This window comes from Haliotis rubra, unplaced genomic scaffold, assembly GCF_003918875.1.
Source record: "Haliotis rubra isolate DU_JTF1 unplaced genomic scaffold, ASM391887v1 Scf411, whole genome shotgun sequence".
NCBI lineage: Eukaryota > Metazoa > Mollusca > Gastropoda > Lepetellida > Haliotidae > Haliotis > Haliotis rubra.
In genome coordinates this window covers 667,651-686,835 of record NW_025767093.1, presented here as the reverse complement: position 1 = coordinate 686,835, position 19,185 = coordinate 667,651, and the positions used below count along the sequence as shown (strand labels likewise).

The window sequence follows — 19,185 nt, the reverse complement described above, 5'->3', positions numbered from 1 at the left end:
ATTAATACGACGGCTATATAACTATGTTTATTCATGGAAAGTCATTTCAGAAAGTGTTATTGTACCAGCTGACGAAATATTGGTTTTTGTTAACGTACATTGAAATGTTCGGCACCAGTTGGCATTGGTACTGCAATAGTCTGTCTCACAGTCCCTGAACCACATTAATTTCCCTACTGCCAAGCCCTCCCTGCAGTGCTAAAGCCCTAAATAAAGCAAGTCTAGATTTCCTCAGGTTCAGGTTCTGAATCTCTGGTCTCCCTAGGGCTCCTTTTCAATATAAATGGGCTTGTTTGTTACTATCAAAATTATATATATTCAGAGACTAAGCCTTAGTCTAGTACTGCATGTGTTATGAACCGTTCTGCTACCTGACTCAGTCCAACATCTCGGCTCCGTGCCTGCATGGTGGCCCGTCATACAAATGCTCGTGTATCAAGTACAACCACTGCAAGTCCAAAACAAAAGATTGAAGTTCGGGATGTGTGAAGTAAAGAGTGAGGGAGTGAGTTTAGTTTTACGCCGCTTTTAGCGATATCATGGCGTTGGACACCAGATATGGGCTTCACACATTGTGGGGAATTGAACCAGGGTCTTCGGCGTGACGAGTGAATGTTTTAACCACTTGGCTACCCCACCGCCCCTGTGAAGTAAAGAAAGTATGGTGCACGACTAGTTTTAAATTGTAGATAACGGGACAATCAGTCCTCGTCGAGGCACCCTCCTGCACATTCCACTACGTCGCGTGATTGCCACGTGTTTCGGGTAATCAGCTGTCGTTGCAGGAAGTAGTGTGCGATTCAGGTCCTTGTAAATGTATCTACATACACTTGTGTAGATCTACCGTCAATCTTATCAGACGTTTCAGTCCCACGCCATATACCTGACTCCGTCAAAGCCCTCATATCACTGTGTCTTTCAAATCCCCCACACAACCTTCTCAAGTGTACTATTTGTGCTTGATCCGATCCGAAGAAATGACCATATATGGTCATCACGTCACAGGTGTAACTGTTATCCAATTGAAAAAGTCAAAGAAATCAATAATTGCGCAATTTGTGGCTATTCAGTGTCAGGGCGTGTGTTGTAATCAATAACGTCGCGATCTTCGCTTATTATTCAAATAAAATGGATGTAAAACGAGTTTAGTACAACTGTCGTTGTTGAGTATATATTGCACGTTTTTTGCAAATTATAAATTGTACATTTTTGTGAATTATAAATTGTACATTTTTGTGAATTATATTGTACATTTTGAGGGTTTTTAGTGACACTGGACTACATTACAATAAATAATACTGACTTCCTGTGTTCCTCCATTATCTGAAACTGGAAGGATGGATTTATTGCGTCTTTACTTTATACAGGAATCTCCCATTTCGAAGGGGCTCCGTTCAATATATATATATTTGCTTGGTCCTGTCGAATGTTTATAATACGCAAGCATGTACGCACGCACACACGCACACCCACAACTCTGCCTTTCCAGCTCAACCCCACCCCGTTCTAGACCCCACCCATGCCCATTCTACCCCACCAACTACTACAACCCCCTCTTCCCTTTCCACCCCACCAACACACATCGCCCCAACCCCCACCCTTCGCCCCTTTCAACCACCCTTCACACACACCAATTGCCACCACCCTACCTACAACCATGTTTGAGTTGTACGATAGCTCCATCACATGTAGGTGAGAGGGTTCACCGATGGCGACATGTTCATTGGTGTGGTACCTACACGGCCGCGATATGCAGTAGCCAATCAGCCCCTTCGATACATCACGCCACGTAAGTATTGACTGGTCGTGACTCGGCAAGACACAAATGTTCTCCGAGATTTATTACCTCTCCCGAAAAGGAACTTGAACATTGAGTAATAAAATATCCGTCTGATCTTCTTGCCGCGAGGGCTCCACGCACGGCACAGTATACATTGTATTACACGAGAAGTTATGTTAAATCTTTACACAGGAGGCAATTAACTGGGATATGTCACACATTCTCGGTATTGGGAACGTGCACTGGGAGAAATGTACGACGCACACCTTCCTCGTACGGAATTCAGTTATATTCTGTGTTCACACGGAAGTACATATATACGGGTTTTTTTACCGTAGATAGATATAAGAATTGCTTTGCTGACCATTATGACGTCATGGTAACAATGACAGCTCAATCACATGACGTTATTCGTCCTCCCGCTATAGCCGGTCAGCTCTACAGTTTACACTGAAGACACTGCTTATTGCTGTTTGAATTTGAAGAACAAGATGAATGATATTGTGAGATAAATACAACCTCAGGTTGTGAGATAAATACAACCTCAGGTTGTGAGATAAATACAATCTCAGGTTGTGAGATAAATACAACCTCAGGTTGTGAGATAAATACAACCTCAGGCTGTGGGATAAATACAACCTCAGGTTGTGAGATAAATACAATTCAGGAAGTTCGAGGTAATGAAGGTCTGAGTCGTTGACTGACAGGACAGAACAGTGTCATGTTGTGTTTCAACTTGACTTTATTATGAAATAAATAAAAGAGGCCAAGAATATATTGTTCGGTTTGGTGTGGGAACCAGGGTATCTGCTGTGTTCAGAACCCAGTTCCTGAACAGTAGAGTTTACACCATTAAGTAAAATGGTGTATGTGGAATATATGTACAAACTGTATTCATCCGCGATATAGTGTTGGATACACTGGAAGTCATCTTGAAATACCCGACCTGACTACAGGAGTCTCCGCTTGGTTCGACCCCAGGAAGACTATATGTACAGTAAATAGGCTTCGCAATCAAAAGGGTGTCCCGCAGAGATTAAAGGCCACGTTCTGTTTATATGGCGTAGTGGTGTGTTGTCGTACTTTTGCTTGTTTTGCTCGCTGGCCAAGAACGCAGGTCATGTGTATGTTGGCGAACACTATAAACGAGTAACTGCATACAGTATCCCCATTGATCCACTTAAATACTGAAACATCTGTAGCATCGCCGTCACTGTCATTGTAGTGTTACACGTTGGCTAGTAGTTAACGTTCTGTGATAAAGGTATCACTTATCTTACTAAAAGACTTGTGGTTCTCTGGCTAAGCTGAATATCGTGGACCAACCTTGAAACAAACAAACAAAACAATGGTATAAAACATGTAGCCAAAACACACCCACCCAAACACCTGCCTGTGAAGGATCGAGAATTATTTTTTTTAAGCATCAGTTCCAGCCGTCAGACTGAGCTATATTTAGTAACACCGTGGGTGGAGGGGGGTGAGTTGATCAGAAGAGGAGTGACTCAACCAGGAAGCACAGAACTCGCATCTCGAAAGCAATGGAGAAATATATACCAGGATGGTGTCAATATCCGTCAATATCCATTTGATGAAAACACTATTGTTAATTTCGTCGAAACGTAAATTTACTGCGAATGTGTTTTGATAAGAGCAGGATCCGGTGTTTATCTGTATCTCCCGGTGCGGGATGTAGCGATGCGCTCTAATTGTTGTTTTGAGAAAAGAAATATCGTGTAGACGCATATCAATATCAATACAACAAAAGTCGTGGACAATAATGCTTCAGTGTGTTGTGTTGAGTGTGACGCCGGTTTTAGCAATATTCCAGCCACATCATGACGGGGGACACCGGAAATGGGCTTCACACATTGTACCCATGTGGGGAATCGAACCCGGGTCTTCGGCGTGACGAGAGAACGCTTTATCTACTAGGCTACCCGACCGCCCCGAATATCACTAAGTCTCGTAGGGACATTAGAAAGAAAAGCGACATCATCTTGTGCTGATGAAAGAACACGAAATACCAACTTAACTGGAGCATACGCACTTGTTTCTGGAACAGTTCGGTCAAAGTTCATACAGGAAACGAACACATTTACAGGAAGGATCTCGCGCAGTTGAAAAGTTTTTTCTAAGTCAATTCCTTTCCTCCTCCAAGATGAACCAAACATTTTTTACCCACCACACAATGTGTTTCAAAACATCCAGTGTACAAATAATTTATGTTTGTGGACGAAGTGTATTATATTCGGGAACATAACTATTAGCAATGTGATTCAATGTATTTAAGAAAACCTTGCAAACTTAAGAAATAAATCCTGGTTCCGTCCCTGACAAGACAATCACCTGGATACAGTCACTGTTCCTACATGACAGAGGTACAGATGAACTGCATGAGGCAACAACTAACGCCTACAGCTGGTTGCAAACTGTGTGGGTGTCCGGTGTTTCCGTTAGTTCCGTTATGCTTATAACTTACTAATAATATACTTGTTCTATTCATCATAAGTTTTCGGAGATTAATTCATGTATTGTCCACCTCTGTCTTGCCGCCCATGGAATATGTGGTTATCTCTGACGTCACAGCTGTACAGCCAGCTTCAGATGTTACAGCTGTACAACCAGCTCCAGATGTTACAGCTGTACAACCAGCTTCAGATGTTACAGCTGTACAACAGCTTCAGATGTCACAGCTGTACAACCAGCTTCAGATGTCACAGCTGTACAACCAGCTTCAGATGTCACAGCTGTACAACCAGCTTCAGATGTCACAGCTGAACAACCAGCTTCAGATGTTACAGCAGTACAACCAGCTTGAGACGTCACAGCAGTACAACCAGCTTCAGATGTTACAGCAGTACAACCAGCTTCAGATGTTACAGCTGTACAACAAGCTTCAGATGTTACAGATGAAATCACTCCTGTGATTAACAAACAAAGCCATTCATAAAATGATCACTCTCAGAGTCAGGCACCAAATCTAACCCACTGCAGCCGGTGTCCTCCCATTTGTGAGAACTCCCAGTTGTGAGACACATTAATTAATGGTTCAGTGCACACAGGTGGTGCTTCCCCATCCCTACGATGAAAGCGGGAACAGCCCTGTTGCTGAAGAGTACCCGCAGGAGGCATAGTTCATTACTGAGCATTAAAAAGCATTTATTGTTTTCAATAAAGAACAAGTTAAATACTGAAATACTGAAAAGATTATCATTATATTTACACAGAAGAAATAGTTCATTAAATATTTCATTATGAGTTTTGATTCGCACATATTGATGATTTGCGTTATAATGATGTTTGTTTATTTTTTTAACGCCATTTACCTGAGTAGCTTAATTACTTTACCTTTTAAGCTACCTCCACAAGATTCAGTTAAATAGCTAATCCCTAATTAGCTGGGGTTAATCCATTCTATCAGATAGGGGAGTAAGGTGTGTTTCTTTGCTACTTACCTTCTCCACTGTCTCACAACCGGGAGTCTCACAACTGGAGTTCTCACAAATGGGAGTAGACCTTGCAGCCACCGCGGGCTTCAACGAAAGTCTGAAAACTGGTAGTCTGGGTAGCATACTCCGTGTACCCCTCTGACAAGTGTAAACTGGCACGGCTCCCAGGCCTAAAGCTATAAATACACAAAAAGTGTAACAAATGTAACCTATGTTATACATACTACTGATCGTGAAGTACTTTAGCCAGTGTTTAGTGTAGCAGTCCTTCTGTCGGCCGAAGTCAGTCACTCCTTGCCGGTGTTTATTCACAGATATAGCTGATAAGGCGTGTTATTCACAAAAGTATGTTTATTTATATATATTTCAGTTTGATTCGTCCATCACCATCTATTCTGGGAGATACCCGCCAATAACATCCATCGCTCTGTTTGTTGTTGTGGCGTTTATAACACTGAACATAAAACAAGACTTTATTTCTGGAGTTTATTATTGAATGTTTGGCTTGATATGACAGACAAGCGATAAACATAGTGAACTAGGTGAGGCTTTATAGAAATATACAATCTGTATTTATGCCCTTTCAAACGATATGAGTCATCATTCACAATTTTGGTAAACATGCACTTAGACGCGTTACGTACGATATGCGGAGCTGTTCGCGGCACCAGTCACGATAAAATCTACGATGAAAATCCTCTATTTCGCTTTGCGAAAAAAGAAAAATAGCAAAGCTAGTCACATTTTGTAAATTGTATCATAACAGATTTCCCGACTATCTAAAGGAACCTGTCCCTCCCTTGGACTGTATCCGTCAGATTGTTGCAATGTGTGCATGCCGCATTTCTTGTTTATACCTGCTCACATTGTGAAGTGAATTCATATAAAAGTATACTATTCCATAAATGAAACGCATAACCCAGAAATCTGTTGCGAAAATGTTGTATTTTCAAACACTCGTCCACAAATAGGCTTTAGTACATAAAGTTTTACATCAGTTTAGAAGAAAGTAATGTCTATACAACCAAGCGGATAATTTTAGATATCGGAGACGTTGAGCGCGATGGTGACCAGTAGCATGGTCCCGACGTTGGGTCTCCTGGCTCTCAACCCAATCTCTCTCGTACAGTTTGACCGGATATTCTCCGAAGTCCAGGCACCCTGGCTGCTGTGCTCTCACCCGTGGCAGTACAATCACGCAAATGTAGTACCCGGATGTAGCGATCTTGGGCTGCAGTGGTGACTCGAGGTCTGCCTGTACGGGGACGGTCATTTGTTATACCTGTTTGGTTGTAACGAGCTGCAAGCAGTTATATTGTGCTCAGATAAACATTCAGACTTCTGGCAACAGAAAATTGATAATCTCCAGCGCGCATTCTTTCAAAGGCGATGTTCTGTGTCGCAGCGTCAAGACGTGGCCTAGTGCTTTGACAGGGGCGGTGGGGTAGCCTAGTGGTTAAAGCGTTCACTCGTCACGCCGAACACCGGGTTCGAGTCCGCACATGGGCACAATGTGTGAAACCCATTTGTGGTGTCCCCCGACGTGATATTGCTGGAATATTGCTAAAAGCGGCGTAAAACCAAACTCACTCACTAGTGATATGACCATGAAACTCCTTCAAAACGAATGCCGATGTCCGAAAGTAATCTGGATTTTTATAGCCAGACAGTGCATGCTCTTTGCTGCACAATTTCAACTGGAAGGTGATGTCTGTTGCGTTGTGGCGATGCCTTAATTCTTGTAAGACATATCATCAAAATCAACATTTTCAGGTAAAGTCGATTTTTGACTTGTGCAATTGTGTAAAATCATGTTATCAACACTTTTGTTACATATTTTGACGTTTGTATGAACACAATAGGTAATTAATAGATTTTTAAAATACAAAACGCCTATGGGTTTCTTTTTTCTTTTCTTTTTTTGATAGTATATATATACTGACAGAAACAAATAAAGGATCACAGGAAAATTCAAATGTTCCTTTAATATTACCCAGTTTTCATCACCAGCTTTGAATAGCGCTGTGGGAGGAAATCAGAGAATAAATAAAGGTACACTACCATGAAGTGGAGTTCCCCTATTTGTTTCCCCTAGTATATGTCAACTCACTTCATAGACCGCTGATTTTATCATGGACACTAAACGCTGTAGGCGACAATACGAAACCGGTGGTCGACATTGTTCAGTGCAAGAATACAACACTAGCGCCGACCTTTATAATATCAGCCAACGGTGTTGCGAGCGTGGCTTGATGTTTTTTAGATTTATGTAAACATAAACACTGTAAAATTAACTTGGTCATCAGTCGATTGCAACTGTGGGTGAGTTTGGTGAATGAAGAACTTAGAATCACTTGCAGTTTGCCTGATTATTATGCTAGTACTTCATTGGTGTGACCTGCTAGCACCAATATGGCCGGTATTTCACGGTTATCTGCTTCACTGTCAGGAAAGTCCAAACCATTGCATGTCACTGTTCATATAGGAAACTTAGGGCTACACATATTGTAAGTCTGTACTAACGTAGTGACGTTACGGTCGTCCTAATGCTGCGATTGCTCTGTGAATGCGGACAGAGGTCTCAGATGACCTCCATGTTGGCGTGGAACCCGCGCGGCAGGGCGCAGCAGCACCTACAAACATTCTACACAGGGGACGCAACTCTGCAAGGGAATGGTGGAGAGTTGTCTTACATTTATGTTGGTGAGAACCCAATTTGGAATAACTGTTTTTAAATACATGTGCGAGATCCAATGCCCATGATTGCTTCTGCACAGCGATGGCCTAAGGTGTTCTTCTGACGGATTTCTTGACTGTAATGTATTGATACGGTAATCTTAGTCGGCCGCACCCATATAGTGGAGACTTTATGGCTAAGTCTAATGATAATTCTATGTCGTTCCAATGACGTGACCGATTTTTAGTCGAACTGACCTTGATGCTGAGATGAACGCGTGTCGACTGTCCTCGTAACGAGACATCAATAGCAAGCTGCATCCGTTGATCTATCCACCCACCCACTCTCTCGCTCACTTACTCATTCACTCACCCATGTATACAGCCGTCCACGCACCCACCAATCAAACCGTCTATCCAGTCACGCACTCACTCGCCTACTCACTCACTCACACATCCATCCAACCATCATTCGATTCACCTCTCGATCCATCCATCCACCCACTCATAGAACCATCCATCCATCCATTCACCCACTCACCCAACCATCCATCTACCCACTCATCCAACCATCCATCAGTCCATCCACTCATCCAACCATCCATCCACCCACTCATCCAACCATCCATCCATCCATCCAACCACTCATCCAACCATCCATCTATCCATCCACCCACTCATCCAACCATCCATCAATCCATCCACCCACTCATCCATCAGTCCATCCACCCACTCATCCAACCATCCATCAATCCATCCACTCATCCAACCATCCATCCACCCACTCATCAAACCATCCATCAATCCATCCAACCACTCATCCAACCATCCATCAATCCATCCAACCACTCACTCACCCAACCATCCATCCACCCACTCATCCAACCATCCATCAATCCATCCACTCATCCAACCATCCATCAGTCCATCCACCCACTCATCCAACCATCCATCAATCCATCCACCCACTCATCCAACCATCCATCAATCCATCCAACCACTCATCCAACCATCCATCAATCCATCCACCCACTCATCCAACCATCCATCAATCCATCCACCCACTCATCCAACCATCCATCAATCCATCCACCCACTCATCCATCAGTCCATCCACCCACTCATCCAACCATCCATCAATCCATACACCCACTCATCCAACCATCCATCAATCCATTCAACATCCATCCATCCATCAATCACTCACTCATCCAACCATCCATCATCCAACCATCCGTCAATCCATCCACCCACTCATCCAACCATCCATCAATCCATCCACTCTCCAACCATCCATCCACCTACCACTCATCCAACCATCCATCAATCCATCCAACCACTCATCCAACCATCCATCAATCCATCCAACCACTCACCATCCATCCATCCACCCACTCCATCCAACCATCCATCAATCCATCCACTCATCCAACCATCCATCCATCCATCCACCCACTCCATCCAACCATCCATCCATCCATCCATCCACCCACTCCATCCAACCATCCATCAATCCATCCATCCACTCATCCAACCATCCATCAATCCATCCACCCACTCATCCAACCATCCATCAATCCATCCACCCACTCATCCAACCATCCATCCATCCATCCACTCATCCAACCATCCATCAATCCATCCACCCACTCATCCATCCATCCATCCACCCACTCATCCAACCATCCATCAATCCATCCACCCACTCATCCATCCATCCATCATCCATCCACCCACTCATCCAACCATCCATCAATCCATCCACCCACTCATCATCCATCCATCCATCCATCCACTCCATCAATCCATCTCATCCAACCATCCATCAATCCATACACCCACTCATCCAACCATCCATCAATCCATCCACTCTCATCCAACCATCCATCCATCCACCTACTCATCCAACCATCCATCAATCCATCCACTCATCCAACCATCCATCCAACTCATCCAACCATCCATCAATCCATCCTCACTCCCAACCATCCATCAATCCATCCACCCACTCATCCATCAGTCCATCCACCCACTCATCCAACCATCCATCAATCCATCCACCCACTCATCCATCAGTCCATCCACCCACTCATCCAACCATCCATCAATCCATCCACCCACTCATCCAACCATCCGTCAATCCATCCACCCACTCATCCTACCATCCATCAATCCATCCACCCACTCATCCAACCATCCATCCACCCACTCATCCAACCATCCATCAATCCATCCACCCACTCATCCATCAGTCCATCCACCCACTCATCCAACCATCCATCAATCCATACACCCACTCATCCAACCATCCATCAGTCCATCCACCCACTCATCCAACCATCTATCAATCCATCCACCCACTCATCCAACCATCCATCAATCCATCCACCCACTCATCCATCAATCCATCCACCCACTCATCCAACCATCCATCAATCCATACACCCACTCATCCAACCATCCATCAATCCATTCACTCACTCATCCAACCATCCGTCAATCCATCCACCCACTCATCAAACCATCCATCAATCCATCCACTCATCCAACCATCCATCCACCCACTCATCCAACCATCCATCAATCCATTCACTCACTCATCCAACCATCCATCAATCCATCCACCCACTCATCCATCAGTCCATCCACCCACTCATCCAACCATCCATCAATCCATCCACCCACTCATCCATCAGTCCATCCACCCACTCATCCAACCATCCATCAATCCATACACCCACTCATCCATTCGCTCACTCACTCACTCAACCATCCGTCCATTCATTCATTCATTCATTATCTTTCCACATGTTCCATAGAGCTTGTTCCCTATAAGTACACACAACCACCATATATGGAATGGAAAATCAGAACAGAATGTCAGAAATTCGGTAGAGGAAAACTTATCAGTTAGGTCTTATCTTTTTTTTTTGAAAGGCATTAAGAAATGAGACGATCATGAATGCATGACGCGTTTTATGGATAACAACTTCTTTTTTATTCTTTATACCACGTTATAGAGCGAATCCTTGCTCCTTCGTCAGGTGAACGCTGCGTCCTTTAACCCATCCGCGTTCACCTGATGAAGGAGCAAGCTCTGAAACGTCGTATAAAGTATAATCCATAATCATGTTGTGCATACAATATACATATCATCAGCCCGGCAATAATGCATATTTGTATAAACCGGTTTTCTTAACAACTAGTGTTTGGACTATCAGATGTTGCTATTAACGGATCAAGTTGTGTCAGATTGACAACGTTACGAAATAATGGATGACTGCTTAAATCGCTGTCGGTTCAAGGTGTGTCAATATCCAGGGGTTGAACGAAATAGAGGGTGTCCGTTAACCTAATACTACGTCGACTTACCCGCTGTCCTTAATTATTAATTAGTGTCAACTTTAACATACCTCGAATACAAGTATATGTCGGATTGTCGAGTATCGGTATTAACCAGTGTTCCTTTCAATAATTTTTAATGTAGCAGCACCTGCAGTCAAGACTAACAAAAGTTTCATCAACAATAAACAGGTAATATGTAGTTTACCTGTACTTTGCACCTGTCTTTCTCACGGCCCTTTGATCTACCTGTGTCAACACATGGGAATGTGATAATGTGGACGTTTGGGCCGACGCTGCTCTCCCGTATAAACAACCACTCAAACCATACAATATTCAATTTCTGTAGTTATTGTTAAACCCGCCGACGGCAACAACCTCACCACTATCGACGGCAGCGTCAATACAAAGTTATATATAATCAGCGATATGCCGGCTTAACAAGTAACCTTTGTTGCGTACTTCAAGGCAAACACCTGTGTGTGTATATGGCAGTGAATATATATTTGACTTTCAATCTTCACAGTAACAGAGTACCATACTGCCATTCTGGTCCCAACATTCAGATCGACGTCAACATGCCAGTGTTAATATATTCGTTTCTCAACATAAACATTATACGTTTTTATGTGTTCGAAATAATATATCGCAATTCTTTATATAATTGATTCCACCTGAATAGCAATATTGATTTTTTTTTTTAAATATTCAGAGTAAAAGCCTGAATATATTTTGTTACTTTATTGTGAATTTCGCTTTTCAGACACGAAGGGAATATCAACAATACTCAATTACCACAATATAAGCTACACGCAGTTTCAATCATCGTGTCACCTGGCCGCCAGAAGCCAGGTATCGATTATCGATACGCCACAGACGTAAGTGGGTCGTATTATATAAAACCATCAGGTATCAGCGATTACGTGGAAGGGTTCTCCGGTTGCTAGGTAGCTAGTTCCAGACTCATTGACGACATCCAACCCAGCGTTAGCGACGGCATCAGTCACAGCATCGTTGACGACATCCAACCCAGCCTTATCGACGGTATCCGTCACAGCATCGTTGACGACATCCAACATGGCGTTGTTGACCAGTCTACGAAATTGTTTCATAGAACAGTATAAATAAATCAGCTGGTGTTTCTCTCAAGATTAGAACGATTTGAATTATTGACTCGATTGTCTGGTCGTGTTGCGACACACACGCTGCAACAGACCTGTTTAAATGATTGCCTAGAGCCAATAGGTTTTTTCCCTTATCTCAGATCACACCTTTACATTAAATATTCTAACGAAAGTATTGTGGGAAATCATATCACGTTGTGGACAGCAATTAGTTGTATAATTAATTAAGACGGGGAAATCCACTTGTAAGTAAAACGGGGGACCCGAGACCGCTACAGCGTTGTACACGTCGAGGAACGGCTCTATCTTCCTGTAAATGCCAGTGGACTGCCATAATCGTGCGTGTGTGTGCGCGCTAGCGCGTGTATGTGCGTTGTGTGTGTCTATCAGCTGTGTGTACAGCCATAAACACATGTATTTGTCGTGCATGTTGTGAGTGTTGTGCGTGTGCATGTCTATGTGTGTATTTCTGTGTGTATGGAGATACCGGTAGATTTGGCTTTATTTCCTCCAGATATGAAGATTACAAGCATTAAACATCACATGATATTTACAGACAAGTGAATATATGAATGCATCAGAAAGTTAATGAAACAGAAAATTGCATTTACTGACAACATCAGCCACAATTAACAATATTTGGCACCAGGTATCAAATTGAAGCTCTTCTGTAAAGTCTGGACATCGACCCAGGAAGAATGAGATAATGGGGTCATCATCTTTTGACCATAAGTCAGCAAAGACTTGACATCCATCATGTGCGTGTGTGCCTCTGTGTATGTGTGTCCGCTTGTGCATGTGTGTGCGTGAGTGTCAATGTGTGTGTGCACGTGTGCATGTTGTGTGTGCGTGAGCGTGTGCTTATGTGTGTGTCTATGTGCGTGCGTGCGTGTCAGTGTGTGTGTGTGTGTGTGTGTGAGTGCGTGCGTGCGTGACACAAGACACTGGCTAAGTAGCTAGAGTTCTCTGCGCACACTGGTGTCCATTATTCAGGGCTGATGAATGGTTTGGATCTCACATGTTCATATGCTCGTCAGAGGTATATATTCCCTTATCAAGCCGAGTTCGAATCCCACAATGACACTGATACAGTTTTAGTCACTCACGCCGACATGCTGAGCTGGAGCTAAACATTGAACTACATCAAACCTGCATGGTTCATTAACGGTTCTCTTACATCAGCTGTCTTTGTTGCATCTGTGTCAGCTGTCGATCGACGTTTTTAATGAAGATTTATGAAGCCTCCCTGTTCACGTCAACTGTTGACGATGTAATCTGGATGTATGTATCAAAGACTGAAAATCAATAATGAAAGTGCTAATAAGTGGTTAGACGTCGTGGTTGGGGGATTTCTACTCGAATCTGCCTGCCTATCCCAGTATCAATTATTCATCGTCGTGGTTGCACTTGATGCAGACATGCATATTGTCACGCGAGATCTCGCGAGGAGCCAGACCTTAACTTCTCACTCAGTCATTATGGTGCATTGATTTGAATAAATAAACAATTACATTTCTAGAAGGCTTGGTAAGTCTCCATTCTTGACACCTCACACTGTGTAATTAGGCGGAGGTTTGAGTTATTCCTTTCACTACCCTGGACTTTCATGGAAGCGTTTCCAGCAGTCATTGGTGACCTTCACCTTAAAAGGTCAGGGTAACCTTTAGCTCGGGATAAACAAGAATGCCATGTTATGTAAGCGAATGCCATGAAAAATTTTCAAACTGATATCATGGGTTTTACCTTAACCTGGTGAATTTATCATATCATATTAACGCCACAACACTAAAACCAAGTCGCAGGCAATGCATGAAAACGGATAAAAATGCCTATAAATTCGTTTCATTTGCAATCTTTCAGGATCGGCAGATAGTGATACTATTATAAGTACTGTTTCAATCCACGTACGTCCGACTTCACTGACTGATACTCATCTGTAAATGTTTCTGAGGGAAGAGACCGCCTCAGTGGTGTAGTGGTTAGAGCGTCCGCCCGGAGAGCGGAAGGTCGCGGGTTCGATCCCCGACAGCGTCATACCAAAAGACGCTAAAATATGGTACTTGTCGGTACCTGCCTGGCGCTCGACATTAATGGGTACAACAAGGACTGGTCGGCTCGGAGTCAGTATAATGTGTCTGAGTGGGGTATTCATGATTCACTGCGGCATGGTATCGCAGTGGGCTAGCACTATAAAGCCCGACTGCGTCATACCAAAAGACGTTAAAATATGGTACTTGCTGGTCCCTGTCTGGCGCTCAGCATTAATGGGTACAACAAGGACTGGTCGGCTCGGAGTCAGTATAACGTGTCTGCGTGGGGTATTCATGCTTCACTACGGCATGGTATCACAGTGGGCTAGCACTACAGAAACAGTTTAAGCCTGGGCTAGTACAAGCAGCCGCACATACACATATGCATGCAAGTCGTCATATGAGCGAAATATTCTCAAGTACGACGTTAAACCCAATTCCACCACCACCACCAGCAGCTTCAATCTGGGCTAGTACAAGCCGCACATACACACGCATGCACGTCGTCATATGAGCGAAATATTCTCAAGCACGACGTTAAAGCCAATTTCACCTCACTTCACCTCTGAGTGAAGATGTATACAGTGTTGGAGTAGTCACAATGAGGAAGAGAATCGGACTTGAAAAGACGATTGGAGTAGGTCAGGAGTACAGAATAAAAACAGATGACCCAGAATGACCGAGGATAGATAGATGTGCATCTCCATGTCCTGAACAAACACTGCCATGCTCGGAGAACCACGTGTCCCTGTAGAGCCTGTAGTAGACAGGCTTCAGGTTTTGTGTAGTCATTTCATTTAGTTATAGTGAATCTCTTTATACAGTGTAGTGGACAGCACGTCTGACCGGGGAGTAGAAGGTCCGTGGTTCGCCCCCCAAGCTACCTCCATGGTGTAGTGGAAGAGCGTCTGACCGGAGAGTAGAAGGTCCGTGGTTCGATCCCCAAGCTACCTCCATGGTGTAGTGAACAGCGCGTCTGACCGGAGAGTAGAAGGTCGATCCAATACAAAAAGGAAACCGTTAAAAGATTGTTTTTGTTGTTACTCCACCAAGCGTTTTGATTTGACGTCACTTCATACATTGCATTGGCAATTGTATGCTCTCAATTAACACAACGACGTGTAATGCCTTCGAAGGTGCCAAGTTAGATATGGATGGGGAAAATTAATCCTGGATCAACATCCACGGAAAGAATTTAGCGGTTCTTACACCTACGTTAACTTATAGAAGGTAGCGCTAAGGTGGATTGGCGCAAGCGGGGACGGGCTTTTAGCAATATTCCAGCAATATCACGGCGGGGGACACCAGAAATGGACATTTACACATTGCACCCATGTGAGGAATCGAACTCGGGTCTTCGGCGTGACGAGCTAACGCTTTAACCACTAAGCTAACCATTCCCTGAATATTCCCTGAACCAAACACCAACAGAGTGAGAACAACAGTTCTCACACTTGATATAGACGGTGACTTGAGTGATTCTGTAGTTTAATCACATATTCCCTACAAATCAGGGTACGGTTATGTTTCTTCCATCAAGATCGATACCAAGTCTCGTCCAAAGTCACGTAGAGGTCACGTGATGCCAACTGAAGACGTGACTCTGAGCCAGAAGACCCGGAACTCTTCGAAATGATGCCGTCTTTTAATCAGACAATTCCATTAAATGTAAGACGGCAGTTTAGGAGGCACATTGAAGTCACTCCAGCCTATTGCGTTGTCGGGAGGACGAACTGGTCGGCATATTCCAGATTTTGACGTCGTCGTGTAATTGAAGACGCTCGTCCAACAACTGCCGCCATGATGGTAACTGGGCGGTTAAAGGCAAACGTTAAATGTTCGTGTTCAGATTCAGATTTCAAAAACTGTTCTTCAGAAACAATGGCGAAGAAAGGGTTGAAAATGTCCTCCTATCTTCCAATCTAACAAGCAATATTATTCTCTATTCATGTTTATCTCTGCAAATTTATTCAAGAAGATTAATTTTGATCAGAAAGCCACTGACCTCCACAGGATTTTTTGCCCGGATTCCATGGCTGGTTATTCTTGTTCTCATCAGTGACGGTTTTGCCCAACTTTCCCTTTTTGTAATTTTTTGTAAATACTGATTTGGGGAAATAACGACATATATATAACTGCGAAACCTGTTCCAAACATATGCCTATTTTTCACTAAACTACACTACTAGTTTTGTGGTAAGAATACTGACAAAAAACATTACTATTAGGAGACACTTTCAGCTTTCTTGATCCTCTTTTATCGTCACTGTTTCAGAGCGATTCAGAAAGGCATGCAAACAGATCATGCATATGAGGCTGGAATGGTTTGTTTCTTAATCTATCTGAATATGAAGTTGTGAACTTGACAGGCAGCGGACGTAACACCGAATCGTTTCATTACAATGTTAAAACGCTTTCTGGGAAAGGCCGGACAGACTAGGTCCCCGTATCTCAGCCTTGTCGTGAGATTCACTTACGGATTGGGTGGTCAGGCTCTGTGCTTTGGAAGATGTTATGGAATGGTATGGTGTTCTTCATATCAATCACAGGTTTGTCTGTGAGCAGATTCGACTTATATTTGGCCGTGTCGATACAGCTGAAGTACTACTGAGTGTTTAGAGGGTGGCGAACTAGAAGTATGGATGTTCTAACTGGAGCCAAGGAATGGCGTTTATCTCAAGACTTTGGCGGGAACACTGTGGCCAACAGGAGTTTATTACATAACAAGGATGATACAAAAATATTTACTCACTTGACAGTGACAAATCTAAATACATCCAAAACTGATGACATTCGATGGCAAAAAGAACCGTAATGCGAAATTGGCTTTGAAGGACAATAGCGTAGAAAAGCCAGGTAGGGTGAAGTCGAATATCACGCTGTCGTAATCGATCCCCTTCTCAAAATAACTGGAAAATACCCGAACCCGATTATTCTGTCTCAGAATGGCATTTAGAAGTCACAGACATAAGGGAGAGCAGTAATTTTCTAGCGGATCATTTCTGTATTTAAAGGTACACACCGTTTCAGAATATACATAAGTGACAGGTCCACCAGGTGGGAGTCGCCTACAGGGGGAGTTGACGTCCATGAAATACTCTCCCACAGAGATGTCATGGGTAGTAATATATTCTCGTGTGGCCCTCTGGGCGATCGGTCTTAATCTGTACCTACCAGAATGGACGCTATGGGGGATCGGCTGAATCTGTACCTACAAGAATGGACACTCTGGGGGATCGGTCTTAATCTGTACCTACCAGAATGGACGCTATGGAAACATATCTGCGTTTGTAGTTGCAACTGTTGTTTTCTCTCTCTCTCTCTCTCTCTCTCTCTCTCTCTCTCTCTCTCTCTCTCTCTCTCTCTCTCTCTCTCTCTCTCTCTCTCTCTCTCTCTCTCTCTCTCTCTCTCTCTCTCTCTCTCTCTCTCTCTCTCTCTCTCAACCACTTTTATCGTTATTGTGATGGCATCAAAGTGATATCGGTTAACACAACCTGGCACAGTGCAAATCCGATCGATGCGTGACGCAAACCCGAATCCATGGCTAATGAAGACGGTGTATGTACAAACACAACTGATTCGTGAGGTTCACAGACTGACAACACGGCCATTATAATTCCTGTCTAAAAACAGTGTCAAGGTGTTAATAGTTTGTCGCTAATATTAACACTTACCTGGTAACGTTATATAAACACAACATTGCTTAAACCGTACCCAGCCTGTAGGAAAGTAGCAGCACACGTTGGAGCTACATGGTGGGAAAATCTGTAGTATATCATTCAAGCGGAGAATCTGATGCCAAGGTCCACGAGGCTGTGCTGTTTACCTCCTCCGTCCCGCCTCCGTCCCTGTTGTACACACTGTATATGCAAATGAGTCCAAGGGACTGTGCTGCTATCTACCCTGCTCCCCAACCCCCCACCCCTACTGGCAGGCCTAAAAGAAGCAACTGTAGACAGCAACTGGTGCACCCGTGTGGACAATTCCCGACATATCAAATAACGTTTGACGAAGACGGACAAATGGTACCTAGCTCTCCAGCACTAAGGCATCATGCTGATCCTTGTCAAAATGATGGGTAGCCTAGTGGTTAAAGCCATCGCTCTTCACGCTGAAGACCCGGGTTCGATTCCCCACATGGTACAATGTGTGAAGCCCATTTTTGGTGTTCCCCGCCGTGTTATTGCTGGAATATTGCTCAAAGCGGCGTAAACCCATACTCACTCACACGCTCAAAATGATGTACGTATGAAACCGTTACACACGTTGCCAATTCACCTGGAATTGGCCATATCTGTTGAGAATGTCCCCCGTGCTCATTTCATATCAATGAACTATTTGACTATAATGCTGTCATTTCCTTCGTTTGGCAAATCATGATGCAGTAGTGTTGTTGAATTTGATGGCAAATATTCTTGAAAGTAAATTGTATTGATCACAGAATTCATAATATTCTTCAACAGTATCACCTTCCGAACCAGCCAAGGCACCAGTATATGGGGGCGATGTCAGTGTTCCCACAGTGTTGGTGAAGTCGTAGAGAAACTGGGACTAGGACTGTGCTGAAGTATTGGGGCTACGGCCGTCACGGCGCTGATGGTGCTGTGTGAAACTACACTAGAGCGTTGTTCCTTTATTTTTCCATTTTGTTTACTTAACCAAGTTAAAATGGAAAGGTCCTTATTTTCGCTAAACCCAGCATAAAACGATGGGAGAAAACGGACTGTTATCGCCGATATTTGTGCATGTTCTAGTTTACTGACATACAGATGCTAAGGATGT

At 43.6% G+C, this 19,185-nt stretch overlaps 1 long non-coding RNA gene across 2 annotated transcripts; it reads right to left on the bottom strand.

Annotated features, from left to right (window-relative positions):
* Window positions 1-2,504: 2,504 nt before the first annotated feature.
* LOC124288097 lies at window positions 2,505-5,535 on the bottom strand. Of its 2 annotated transcripts, none has more exons than XR_006901379.1 (2): window positions 5,457-5,535; window positions 2,505-3,106 (listed from the first exon to the last, which is right to left on the bottom strand). It is a non-coding gene; the product is annotated as an uncharacterized LOC124288097 (long non-coding RNA). The 2 variants fall into 2 exon arrangements; XR_006901378.1 differs by lacking the exon at window positions 5,457-5,535 and adding an exon at window positions 5,239-5,431.
* Between the last annotated feature and the right edge of the window lie 13,650 nt (window positions 5,536-19,185).